The sequence below is a fragment of the Piliocolobus tephrosceles genome, unplaced genomic scaffold, assembly GCF_002776525.5.
Source record: "Piliocolobus tephrosceles isolate RC106 unplaced genomic scaffold, ASM277652v3 unscaffolded_709, whole genome shotgun sequence".
NCBI classification, from domain to species: Eukaryota; Metazoa; Chordata; class Mammalia; order Primates; family Cercopithecidae; genus Piliocolobus; species Piliocolobus tephrosceles.
In genome coordinates, this window is record NW_022334374.1 from 73,581 (window position 1) to 88,296 (window position 14,716).

The following is a 14,716-nucleotide window of genomic DNA, read 5'->3' on the forward strand; positions in this document are numbered from 1 at the left end:
ATTGAGGACTATGGCCAATAGTGAAATATACTGAAATAAAATCGAGGATGAAGCGTTCCAAGAATCTGCTCTCTGATATGTGCATTCAATTCACTGAGTTAATGCTTACTCTATGTTGCCCAGTTTCGAATCTCTGTCTTTGAAGAACCTGTGAAGTGATAATAATGACGCCCGGAGGCTTGTGGTGATCAAGGAAACGTCTTCTGATGAAACCTGCAGAGAAACGTTCTGAGCAACAGCTTAGCAATGTGTGTATTCGTCTCCTAGAGTTAAACCGTTCTTTGGATTGAGCAGCTTGGAATCACTGTTTTTGTGGAATCTGAGGAAAGATATTTAGGAACGATCCTTAGAATATGGAGAATGAAATATCCTCAGGTATAATCCAGAAGGAAGCATTCTGTGAAACTGCTCTGTGTCGTCTTAATTCCTCTTACTCAGATAAGCCTCTCTTTTCATTGAGCAGTTTTCTACCCCTGTGTATGCTTAGCGTGTGATGGGATATTCGGGAGCACGTTGAGGCTTACGGTGAAAAAGGAAATATGTTCAGACTGAAACTGGAGAGAAGCTTTCCGAGGAACTGCTTTGCAATGTTTGCATTCCACTCACAGTGTTATACCTCTCTTCTCATACAGCATCCAGAAAACCCTTTTGGAGAAACAGGAATCAAGTGATATTCAGGAACATGTTGATGCCTAGGGTGAAAAGGGAAATAGCTTCAGAAAAAAACTGTAAAGAAACTTTCTAAGAAACTACTCTGTGATATGTTATCATCTCACAGTGACAAAGCTTTTCTCATATTACAGAGCTTTAAAACTGTCATGGACGGATACATGAAGGGACCTTTGGGAGCACATTCAGGACTATGGTGGAAAAGGAAATATCTTCAGATAAAAACTGGAAATAAACTTTCCGTGAATCTTCTTTTTGCTATGTTTATTCATCTCTCATGGATGAAACTCTCTTTACATTAGGCAACTTGGAAACATCCTCGTGGATGGATCAGTGAAGAGACATTTGGGATCACATTTGGGCCTATGGTGAAAGAGGAAATATAATCAAAAAAACAGGAGAGAAGCTTTCTGAGAAACTGCTTGGTGATGTGTGCATTCCACTCAGGGAGTTGTAACCTTCTTTTCATAAGACACAGTTTGAACACTGTTCCTGTGACACCAAAATAATGATATTCGGAGCACTTTGAAGACTATGGCAAAAAGTGAAACGGCGTCCAATAAAAAACAGAAAGAAGCACTCGAAGAAACTGCTCTCAAACGTCCATTCTTTTCACAGGGTTAAAGCTTACTCTACATTTCCCAGTTTGAAAGTCAGTCTTTGAGGGTTCTGCGAAGGGATATTAAGTGGTGACCGGAGGACTGTGTGAGGCAAGGAAATGTCTTCCATCGAAAACCAGAGAGAAGCCTTCTGCACAACTCTTTTGTGATGTTAGTATTCATCTCCTGGAGTTAAATCATTCTTTGGATTGAGCAGTTTGAAATCACTATTTCTGTGGAATCTGGGAAAGGACATTTGGAAACGCTCTTTAGAATATCCTGAAAAAGAAATAACCTGAGAGAGAAACCAGAAGGAAGCTTTCTGTGAAACTGCTCTGTGTCACGTGAATTCTGCTGACAGAATGAAGCTTCTCTTTTCATTGAGCTGTATCATAACACTGTTTTTGTTTATTCTGTGAAGGGATGTTCTGGAGGGCTTTGAGTCTTACAGTGAGAAAAGAAAAGTCTTCCGATAGAAACTGGAGAGAAGCTTTCTGAGGACCTGCTTTGTGAACTGTGCATTCCAATCACAGAAATATACCTTTCTTCCCTAGAGGATTCCGCAATCCCTTTTGGAGAAAAAGCTACCAAGAGATATTCGGGAGTATAGACACGACTTTGGTGCAAAACGAAATATGTTCAGACTAAAACTGCAAGGAATGTATCTATGAAACTGCTTTGTGTTAGATATGCTTATTCGTCTCACATATTTAAAACTTTAATTATACTACGCAGTTTGGAATTTCCATCAGGCACAGTTCCGTGAAGGGACATGCGGTAGCACATTCAGCCCTATGGTGAAGGAGGAGACAACTTCAGATGAAAACTGGATAGAAGCTTTCTGAGAAACTATTTGTGATGTATGCATTCCACTCAGGGAGTTATACCTCTTTTCTCAGAAGGCAGCATTTGAGCACTATTTCTGTGAATCCAATAAAGTGATATTTCAGAACGCATTGAGGACTATGGCGAATAGTGAGATATACTGAAATAAAATCGAGGAAGAAGCGTTCCAAGAATCTACTCTCTGATATGCGCATTTACTTCACAGAGTTAATGCTTACTCTATGTTGCCCAGTTTTGAAACTCAGTCTTTGAAGGATCTGTGAAGGGATATTTAGTGACGCCCTGAGGCTTGTGGTGACCGAGGAGATGTCTTCCGATGAAACCTGCAGAGAAACGTTCTGAGTAACTGCTTTCTGATGTGTTTATTCATCTCATAGAGTTAAACCATTCTTTGCATTGAGCAGCTTGAAATCACTTTTTTGGGGAATCTGAGGAAGGACATTCAGGAATGATCCTTAAAATATGGAGGAAGAAATATCCTCAGGTAAATTCCACAAAAGCTTTCTGTGAAACTTCTCTGTGTTGTCTTAATTCCTCTCTCTCTGATTAGCCTCTTTTCATTGAGCAGTTTTCTACCCCTGTGTACGTTTAGCTTGTCATGGGATATTCGGGAGCACTTTGAGTTTAATGTTGAAAAAGGAAATATGTTCAGACCGAAACTAGAGAAGTTTTCCAAGGAACTGCATTGTGACGTGTGCATTCCCCGTTTCAAAACTCTGTCTATGAAGAATCTGTGAAGGGATATTTAGTGACGCCTGGAGGCTTGTGGTGAATAAGGAAATGCCTTCCGATGAATCCTGCAGAGAAACTTTCTGAGAAACTGCTTTGCAATGTGTCTATTCGTCTCATAAAATTATACCATTCTTTGTATTGATCAGCTAGAAATCACTGTTTTTGTGGCATCTGAGGAATGACATTTGGGAACGATTCTTAGAATATGGAGAAAGAAATATCCTCAGTTAAAATCCAGAAGGAAGCATTCTGTGAATCTACTTCTGTGTCATCTTTCTTCCTCTTGCTCAGTTAAGCCTCTCTTTTCATTGAGCAGTTTTCTAACCCTGTGTGTGTATAGCATTTGATGGGATATTCTGGAGCACTTTGAGGCTAATGGTGAAAAAGGAAATATGTTCAGACCGAAACTGGAGAGAAGCTTTCCGAGGAACTGCTTTGTGACGTGTGCATTCCAGTCACATTGTTATACCTCTCTTCTCATACATCGTCGGGGAAACTCTTTTGGAGAAACATGTACCAAGTAATATTCAGGATCATGTTGTTGCTGATGGTGAAAAGGGAAATAGCCTCAGACAAAAACTGGAAAGAAGCTTTCTAGGAATCTACTCTGTGATATGTGTAATCATCTCATATAGATAAAGCTTTCTTTACATTCCGCAGCTGGGAAACTGTCATGGACGGATCCACTAAGGGGCATTCGGGAGCACATTCTGGACTATGGTGAAAAGGAAATATCTTCCGATAAAAACTGGAAATAAACTTTTGTGAATCTGCTCTTTGCCATATTTATTCATCTCACATAAACGAAGATTTCTTTACATTAAGCAGATTGGAAACTCCCTCGTGGATGGATCCCTGAAGGGATATTTGGGATCATATTCAGGCCTAAGGTGAAATAGCAAATATAGTCAGATAAAAACTGGAGAGAAGCTTTCTGAGAAACAGCTTGGGGACGTGTGCATTCCACTCAGGAAGTTATAACTTTCTTCACATAAGGCACAGTTTGAACACTGTTCCTGTAAAACCAAAAGAGTGATATTCGGAGCACTTTGAAGACTATGGCAAAAAGTGAAATGGCGTCCAATAAAAAACAGAAAGAAGCACTCGAAGAAACTGCTCTCAAACGTCCATTCTTTTCACAGGGTTGAAGCTTACCCTACATTTCCCAGTTTGAAAGTCAGTCTTTGAGGGTTCTGCGAAGGTATATTAAGTGGAGACGGGAGGACTGTGTGAGACAACGAAATGTCTTCCATTGAAAACGAGAGAAGCCTTCTGCTCAACTCTTTTCTGATGTTTGTATTCATCTCATAGCATTAAATGATTCTTTGAAATGAGCACTTTGAAATCACGGTTTCTGCATAATCTGGGAAAGGACATTTGGAAACGCTCTTTAGAATATCCTGAAAAAGAAATACCCTCAGAGAGAAACCAGAAGGAAGGTTTCTGTGAAACTTCTCTGTGTCACTTGAATTCCGCTCACACAGTCAAGGTTCTCTTTTCATTGAGCTGTATCATAACACTGCTTTTGTTTATCCTGCGAAGGGATATTCTGGAGAGCTTTGAGGCTTCTGGTGAGAAAGGAAATGTCTTCAGATAGAAACTGGAGAGAAGCTTTCAGTGGAGCTGATTTGTGACGTGTGCATTCCACTCACAGAAATATACTTTTCTTCTAGAGGATTCCAGAATCGCTTTTGGAGAAAAAGCTACCAACAGATATTTGGGAGTATAGGGAGGACTATGGTGAAAAAGGAAATCTCCCCAGACAAAAACTGGAAAGAAGTTTTCTGTGAAACTGCTTTGTTTTAGATATATTTATCTGTCTTGCATAGTTAAAACTTTAATGATATTACGCAGTTTGGAAACTTCGTCATGCACAGTTCCCTGAAGGGACATTCGGGAGCACATTCAGCCCTACGGTGAAAGAGAAGATATCTTCAGATAAATACTGGATAGAATCTTTCTGAGAAACTACCTTGTGATGTATGCATTCCACTCAGGGTGTTATACCTCTTTTTTCACAAGGCAGTTTTGAACACCTTTCCTGTGGAAACAAAAAAGTGACATTTCGGAATGCCTTGAGTACTATGGCGATTAGTGAAATATACTGAAATAACATTGAGGAAGAAGCGTTCCAAGAATCTGCTCTCTGCTATGTGCATTCACTTCACAGAGTTAATGCTTACTCTATGTTGCTCAGTTTGGAAACTCTGTCTTTGAAGAATCAGTGTAGCAATATTTAGTGATGCCCGGAGGCCTGTGGTGAACGAGGAAACGTCTTCCGATGAAACCTGCAGAGAAACGTTCTGAGCAACTGCTTTGCGATGTGTATATTAGTCTCATAGAGTTAAACCGTTATTTGTATTTTGGAGCTTGAAATCACTGTTTTTGTGGAATCTAAGAAATGACACTTGGGAACGATCCTTAAAATATGGAGAAAGAAATATCCTCAGGAAAAAATCCAGTAGGAAGGTTTCTGCAAAACTGCTCTGTGTCGTCTTAATTACTCTCACTCCGTTAAGCCACCCTTTTCATTGAGCGGTTTTCTAGCAATGTGTATGTTGAGCGTGTGATGGGATATTCGGGAGCACTTTGAGGCTTATGGAGAAAAAGGAAATTTGATGAGACCGAAACTGGAGAGAAGCTTTCCAAGGAACTGCTTTGTGACGTGTGCATCCAGTCACAGTGTTATACCTCTCTTCTCATACACCGTCCGTGAAATCCTTTTGGAGAAACAGGTACCAAGTGATGTTCAGAAGCATGTTTATGCCGATGGTGAAAAGGGAAATAGCCTCAGACAGAAACTGGAAAGAAGCTATCTAGGAAACTATTCTGTGATATTTGTAATCATCTCACATAGATAAAGCTTTCTTTACATTACGCAGCTTGGAAACTCTCATGGAGAGATCCACGAAGGGACCTTCGAGAGCACATGCTGGACTGTGCTGAAAAAGGAAATATCTTCAGATAAAAAGTGGAAAGAAGATTTCAGTGAGTCTGCTTTTTGCTGCTTTTTGAACAGATTTTTCTGGATCATATGGTACATCTAGTTCTAGATCTTTGACGAAAGGCCATACCGTTTTCCATAATGGTTGAACTAGTTTACAATCCCACCAACAGTGTAAAAGTGTTCCTATTTCTCCACATCCTCTCCAACGCCTGTTGTTTCCTGACTTTTTAATGATTGCCATTCTAACTGGTGTGAGATGGTATCTCATTGTGGTGTTGATTTGCATTTCTCTGATGGCGAGTGATGACGAGCATTTTTTCATGTGTCTGTTGGCTGTATGAATGTCTTCTTTTGAGAAATGTCTGTTCATATCCTTTGCCCACTGTTTGATGGGGTTGTTTGTTTTTTTCTTGTATATTTGTTTGAGTTCTTTGTAGATTCTGGAAATTAGCCCTTTGTCAGATGAGTAGATTGCAAAAATTTTCTCCCATTCTGTAGGTTGCCTGTTCACTCTGATGGTAGTTTCTTTTGCTGTGCAGAAGCTCTTTAGTTTAATTAGATCCCAATTGTCAATTTTGGCTTTTGCTGCTGTTGCTTTTGGTGTTTTAGACATGAAGTCCTTGCCCATGCCTATGTCCTGAATGGTACTACCTAGATTTTCTTCTAGGGTTTTTATGGTATTAGGTCTAACATTTCACTACTGGGTATATACCGTAAGGATTATAAATTATTCTACTACAAAGACACATGCACACATATGTTTATTGCGGCACTATTCACAATAGCAAAGACTTGGAATCGACCCAAATGTCCATCTGTGACAGACTGGATTAAGAAAATGTGGCACATATACACCATGGAATACTATGCAGCCATAAAAAAGGATAAGTTTGCGTCCTTTGTAGGGACACGGATGCAGCTGGAAACCATCATTCTTAGCACACTATCACAAGAAGAGAAAACCAAACACCACATGTTCTCACTCATAAGTGGGAACTGAACAATGAGCTCACTTGGACTCGGGAAGGGGAACATCACACACTGGGGCCTATCATGGGGAGACGGGAGGGGGGAGGGATTGCATTGGGGAGTTATAAATGATATAAATGATGAATTGATGGGTGCTGACGAGTTGATGGGTGCAGCACACCAACATGGCACAAGTATACATATGTAACAAACTTGCACATTATGCACATGTACCCTAGAACTTAAAGTATAATAAAAAAAAATAAAAAATAAAAAAATGAGAAAAAAAAAGAATCTGCTTTCTGATATGTGCATTCAGTTCACATAGTTAATGGTTACTCTTTGTTGCCCAGTTTCGAAACTGTGTCTTTGAAGAATCTGTGAAGGGATACTTAGTGACGCCCGGAGGCTTGTGGTGAGCAAGGAAACGTCTTCTGATGAAACCTGCAGAGAAACGTTCTGAGCAACTGCTTTGTGATGTGGGTATTCGTCTCCTAGAGTTAAACCATTCTTTGGATTGAGCAGCTTGAAATGACCGTTTTTGTGGAATCTGAGGAACGACAATTGTGAACAATCCTTAGAATATGGAGAAAGAAATATCCTCAGGTAAAATCCAGAAGGAAGCTTTCTGTGAAACTGCTCTGTGCCAGCTAAATTCCTCTCACTCAGATAAGGCTCTCTTTCTACTGAGCAGTTTTCTAGCCCTGTGTATGTTTCAGGTGTGATGGGATATTCGGGACCAATTTGAGGCTAACGGTGAAAAAGGTAATATGTTCAGACCGAAACTGGAGAGAAGCTTTCCGAGGAACTGCTTTGTGACGTGTGCATTCCAGTGACAGTGTTATACCTCTCTTCTCATAGAGTGTCGGGGAAACCCTTTTGGAGAAACAGGTTCCGAGTGATATTCGGGAGCATGTTGATGCTGATGCTGAAAAGAGAAATACCCTGAGATATAAATTGGAAAGAAGCTTTCTAGGAAACTACTCTGTGATATGTGAAATCATCTCACATAGATAAAGCTTTCTTTACATTACGCAGCTTGGAAACTGTCATGGACGGATCTACAAAGGCACCTTCTGGAGCACATTCAGGAGATTTGTGAAAAAAGAAATATATTCAGTTAAAAACTTGAAAGAACCTTTCTTTGAATCTGCTTTTTACGATGTTTATTCATCTCATATAGATGAAACTTTCTTTGCATTACGCAGTTTGGAAACTCGCTTGTGGCTGGATCCGAGAAGGGATATTTGAGATCATTTTCAGGCCTATGGTGAAATAACAAATACAGTCAGATAAAAACTGGAGGGAAGCTTTCTGAGAAACAGCTTGGTGATGTGCGCATTCCACTCAGGGAGTTATAACTTTCTTCTCATAAAGCACAGTTTGAACACTATTCCAGTGAAACCAAAAGAGTGATATTCAGAGCACTTTGAAGACTATGGCAAAAAGTGAATTGTCATCCAATAAAAAACAGAAAGAAGCACTCGAAGAAATTGTTCTCTGACATGTCCATTCTTTTCACAGGGTTAAAGCTTACTCTACATTTCCCAGTTTGAAAGTCGGTCTTTGAGGATTCTGTGAAGGGATTGTAAGTGGCGACCAGAGGCCTGTGTGAGGCAAGGAATCGTCTTCCATAGAACATCGGAGAGAAGCCTCCTGTGCAACTCTTTTGTGATGTTTGTATTCATCTCATAGAGTTAAATTATTCTGTGGATTCAGCAGTTTGAAATCACTGTTTCTGTGGAATCTGAGAAAGGACCTTTGGAAACGCTGTTAAGAATATCCTGAAACAGGAATAAACTCCGAGAGAAACCAGAAGAAATCTTTCTGTGAAACTGTTATGTGTCACGTGAATTCCACTGACAGAGTTAAGCTTCTCTTTTAATTGAGCTGTATCATAACACTGTTTTTTTTTTTTTTTTCAGTCTGCGAAGGAATACTCTGGAGGTTTTCCAGGTTTACAGTGAGAAAGGAAACGTCTTCAGATAGAAACTGGAGAGAACCTTTCCGAGGAGCTGCTTTGTTAGGTGTGCATTCCACTCACAGAAATATACCTTTCTTCTCCAGAGGATTCCGGAATCCATTTTGGAGAAAAAGCTACCAAGAAATATTCGGGAGTTAACTATTGTGAAAAAGGAAATATCCTCAGACAAAAACTGCAAAGAAGATTACTGTGAAACTGCTTTGTGTTAGATATATTTATTCATCTTGCATAGTTAAAACTTTAATTACATTACACAGTTTGGAAAGTCTGTCATGCACAGATCCACGAAGGGACATTCGGTAGCACATTCAGGCCTATGGGGAAAGAGGAGATATCTTCAGATAAAAACAGGATAGAAGCTTTCTGAGAAACTACTGCATTCCACTCAGGCAGTTATACCTCTTTTCTCACAAGGCAGTCTTTAAACTCTGTTCCTGTGAAACTGACAATGTGATATTTCGGAATGCATGTTGGACTATGGTGAATAGTAAAATATACTGAAATAAAATCAAGGAAGAAGCATTACAAGAATCTGCTCTCTGATATGTGCATTCACTACATGGAGTTAATGCTTACTCTATGTTGTCCAGTTTGGAAAATCTGTCTTTGAAGAATCTGTGAAAGGATATTTAGTGACACCTGGAGGCTTGTGGTGAGCGAGGAAACGTCTTCCAATGAAACCTGCCGAGAAACGTTCTGAGCAACTGTTTTGCAATGTGAGTATTCCTCTCTTAGAGTTAAACCTTTCTTTGGATTGACCAGTTTGAAATCACTGTTTTTGTGGAATCTGAGGAAGGACATTTGGGAATGATCCTCAGAATATGGAGAAAGAAATATCCTCAGGTAAAATCCAGAAGGAATCTTGCTGTGAAACTGCTCTTTGTCGTCTTAGTTCCTATCTGATAAGCCTCTCTTTTCATTGAGCAGTTTTGTAGCCCTGTGTATGTTTAGCGTGTGAAGAGATATTCGGTATCACTTTGAGGCTAACGTTGAAAAATTAAATATGTTCAGACAGACACTGTAGAGAAGCTTTCCGAGAACCTGCTTATTGACCAGTGCATTCCAGTCACAGTGTTTTACCTCTCTTCTCATTCAGCGTCAGGGAAATGCTTTTGGAGAAATAGGTACGAAGTGATATTCAGGAGCATGTGGATGCTCATGGTGAAAATGGAAATAGCCTCAGAAAAAAACGGGAAAGAATATGTCTGTGAAACTGCTTTGTGTTACATATATTTATTCGTCTCGCATAGTTAAAAGTTTAATCATATTACGCAGTTTGGAAACTACGTCATGCAGAGATCCGCAAAGGGACATTCGAGAGCACATTCAGGCCTACGGTGAAAGAGGAGATATCTTCACATAAAAACTGGATAGAAGCTTTCGGAGAAACTCCTTTGTGATGTATGCATTCCACTCAAGGACTTTTACTACTTTTCTCACAAGGTAGTGTTTGAACAGTGTTCCTGTGAAACTGAAAAAGTGATATTTCCAAAAGCATTGAGGACTATGGCGAATAGTGAAATATAATGACATATCGAGGAGGAAGCATTCCAATAATCTGCTCTCTGATATGTACATTCATTTCACAGGGTTAAGGCTTACTCTATGTTGCCCAGTTTTGAAACTCTGTCTTTGAAGAATCTGCGATGTGAGCATTCCACTCACGCAGTAACAACTTTCTTCTCATAAGGCACTGTTTGAACACTGTTCTTATAATCCAAGAGGGTGATATTCAGAGCACATTTAAGACTATGGCAAAAAGTGAAATGACGTCCAATAAAAAACAGTAAAAAGCACTCAAAGACACAGCTCTCTGACATGTCCATTCTTTTCACATGGTTAAATGTTACTCTACATTTCCCAGTGTGAAAGTCGGTCTTTGAGGATTCTGCGAAGAGATAGTATGTGGCGACAGGAAGCCTGTGTGAGGTAAGGAAATCGAAAATTGGCAAGAAGGTTTCTGCGCAACTCTTTTGTGATGTTTGTATTCATCACATAGAGTTAAATCATTCTTTGGATTGAGCAGTTTGAAATCACTGTTTCTGTGGAATCTTAGAAAGGACATTTGGAAATGCTCTTTAGAATATCCTGAAAAAGAAATAACCTCAGAGAGAAACCAGAAGGAAGCTTTCTGTGAAACTGCTCTGTGTCACCTGAATTCTGCTCAAAAAATTAAGTGTCTCTTTTCATTGAGCTGTATCATAACTCTGTTTTTGTTTAGTCTGTGAAGGGATATTCTGGAGGGCTTTGAGTCTTATGGCGCAAAAGGAAATGTCTTCAGATAGAAACTGGAGAGAAGCTTTCTGAGGAGCTGCTTTGTGAGTTGTGCATTCCACTGACAGAAATATACCTTTCGTCCCCTAGAGGATTCCGGAATCCCTTTTGGAGAAAAAGCTTCCAAGAGATATTCGGGAGTATAGCAACGACTCTGTTGAAAAAGGAACTATCCTCAGATAAAACTGGAAATAAGATTTCTGTGAAATTGCCTTGTTTTAGATACATTTATTCATATCGCATAGTTAAAACTTTAAATATAATACGCACTTTGGAAACTCCATCATGCACAGATCCGTGAAGGGACATTCGGGAGCACATTCAGGCCTATGGTGAAAGAGGAGATATCTTCAGATAAAAACTGGATAGAAGCTTTCTGAGAAACTACTTTGTGATGTATGCATTCCACTCAGGGAGTTATACGTCCTTTCTCACAAGGCTGGGTTTGAACACTATTCTTGTGAAACCGAAAAAGTGGTATTTCGGAACACATTGAGGACTATGGCAAGTAGTGAAGTATACTGAAATAAAATCGTGGAAAAAGCTTTCCAGCAATCTGCTCTTTATATGTGCATTCACTTCACAGAGTTAATGCTTACTCTATGTTGCCCAGTTTCAAAACTCTATCTTTGAAGAATCTGTGAAGGGATATTTAGTGGCACCTGGAGGCTTGTGGTGAACGAGGAAACATCTACTGAAAAAACGTGCAGAGAAACGTTCTCAGCAACTGCTTTGCGATGTGTGTATTCGTCTCACAGAGTTAAACCATTCTTTGCTTTGAGCAGCTTGAAATCACTGTTCTTGTGGAATCTGAAGAATGACATTTTGGAATGATCCTTAGAATATGGAGAAAGAATATCCGGAGGTACAATCCAGAAGGAAGCTTTCTGTGAAACTGCTCTCTGTCGTCTTAATTCCTCTCACTCAGATAAGCATGTCTTTTCATTGAGCAGTTTTCTAGCCCTGTGTATGATTAGGGTGTGATGGGATATTCGGGTGCACTTTTAGGCTATCAGTGAAAAAGGAAATATGTTCAGACCGAAACTGGAGAGAAGCTTTAAGAGGACCGGCTTTGTGACGTGGGCATTCCAGTCACAGTGTTATGCCTCTCTTCTCATACAGAGTCAGGGAAACCCTTTTGGAGAAACAGGTACCAAGTGATATTTGGGAGCATGGTGATGCCTATGGTGAAAAGGGAACTAGCCTAAGAAAAAAACTGGAAAGAAGCTTTCTAGGAAAGTATCCTTTGATATGTGTAATCATCTCACATAGATAAAGCTTTCTTTACATTATGCAGCTTGGAAACTCTCATGGACGATTCCACAAAGGGACCTTCGGGAGCACATTCTTGACTGTGCTAAAAAAGGAAGTACCTTCAGATGAAAAGTGAAAAGAAGCTTTCTCTGAATCTACTTTTTACTATGTTTATTCATCTCACATGGATGAAGCTTTCTTTGCATTATGCAGCTTGGAAACTCCCTCGTGGATGGATCTGCGAAGGGATATTTGGGATCACATTAGGGCCTGTGGTGAAACAGGAAATATAGTCAAATAAAAAGTGTAGAGAAGCTTTCTGAGAAACTGCTTGAAGTCGTGTGCATTCCACTCAGGGAGTTATAAATTTCTTCTCATATGGCACAGTTTGAACACTGTTCCTGTAAAACCAAAAGAGTGATAATCAGAACACTTTGAAGATTATGGCAAAAAGTGAAATGTCATCCAATAAAAAACAGAAAGGAGCACTCGAAGAAACTGCTCTTTGACATGTCCATTCTTTTCATTGTGTTGAAGCTTACTCTACATTGCTCAGCTTGAAATTCTGTCTTTGAGGGTTCTGCGAAGGGATTGTAAGTTGTACCCGAAGAAATGAGTGAGGCAAGGAAATATCGTCCATCGAAAATTGAAGAGAAGCTTTCAGGGCAACTCTTTTGTGATGTTTGCATTCATATCAGAGAGTTAAATCATTCTTTGGATTGAGCAGTTTGAAATCACTGCTTCTGTGGTATCTGAGGTAGAACATTTACAAACGCTCTTTAGAATACCCTGAAAAAGAAATAACCTCAGAGAGAAACCAGAAGGAAGCTTTCTGTGAAAGTGCTCTGTGTCACGTGAATTCCGCTCACACAGTTAAGCTTCTCTTTCCATTGATCAGTATCATAACACTGTTTATGTTTAGTCTGTGAAGGGATATTCTGGAGGGACTTGAGGCTTACATTGAGAAAGGAAACCTGTTCAGATAGAAACTGGGAGAAGCTTTCTGAAAAGCTGCTTTGTGATGTGTGCATTCCACCCACAGAAATATATCTTTCTTCTCCTAGAGTATTCCGGAATCACTTTTGGAGAAAAAGTTACCAAGAGATATTTGGGAGAATAGTGACAACTCTGCTGAAAATGAAAATATCCTCAATCAAAAACTTGAAAGAATATTTCTGCAAAACTGCCTTATGTTAGATATAGTTAAAACGTTTCTTATATTACACAGTTTGGAAGCTCCATCATGCACAGTTCGGCGAAGGCACATTCGGGAATACATTAAGACCTACGGTGAAAGAGGAGATATCTTCAGATAAAAACTGGATAGGAGCTTCCTGAGAAATTAGTTTTTTATGTATGCAATTTACTCAGAGAGTTATACCTCTTTCTTCACAATGCAGCATTTGAACACAGTTCCTGTGAAATCCAAAAAGTGATATTTCGGAACGCATTGAGGACTATGGCAGATAGTGAAATATGCTGAAATAATATCGAGGAAAAAGCGTTCCAGGAATCTGCTCTCTGATATGTGCATTCACTTCACAGAGTTAATGTTTACTATACATTTCCCAGTTTCGAAACTCTCTCTTTGAAGAATCTGTGAAGGGATATTTAGTGACGCCCAGAAGCTTGTGGTGAGTGAGGAAACGTCTTCCAATGAAACCTACTGAGAAACGTTCTGAGCAACTGCTTTGTGATGTGTGTATTCGTCTCATAGAGTTAAACTGTTCTTTGGATTGAGCAGCTTGAAATCACTGTTTTTGTGGAATCTGAGGAAGGACATTTGGGAACGTTATTTAGAATATGGAGAATGAAATATCCTCAGATAAAATCCAGAAGGAAGCTTGCTGAGAAACTGCTCTGTGTTGTCTTAATTCCTCTAACTCAACTCAGCCTCTCTTTTCATTGAGCAGTTTTGTAGCCCTGTGTATGTGTAGCGTGTGATGAGATATTTGGGAGCACATTGAGGCTAAAGGTGAAAAAAGAAATATTTTCAGACCGAAACTGGAGATAAGCTTTCAGGGAAACTGCTTTGTGATATGTGCATTCCAGTCACATTAATATACCTCTCTTCTCTTACAGCGTTGGGGAAACCCTTTTGGAGAAACAGGTACCAAGTGATATTCGGGAGCATGTTGATGCTGATAGTGAAAAGGGAAATAACCTCAGACAAAAACTGGAAAGAAGATTTCTGTGAAACTGCTTTGTGCTAGATATATTCATTTGTCTCGCATAGTTAAAACTCAAATTGTATTACACAGTTTGGAAATTCCGTCATGCATATATCCGCAAAGGGACACGTCCATGATGGAAATCTCCTCAGAAAAAATGGAAAGAAGATTCCTGTGTAACCGCTTTGTTTCAGAAAGAAGCTTTCTTTGAAACTGCATTGTGTCACGTGAATTCCGCCCACATAGTTAAGGTTCTCTTTTCATTGAGCAG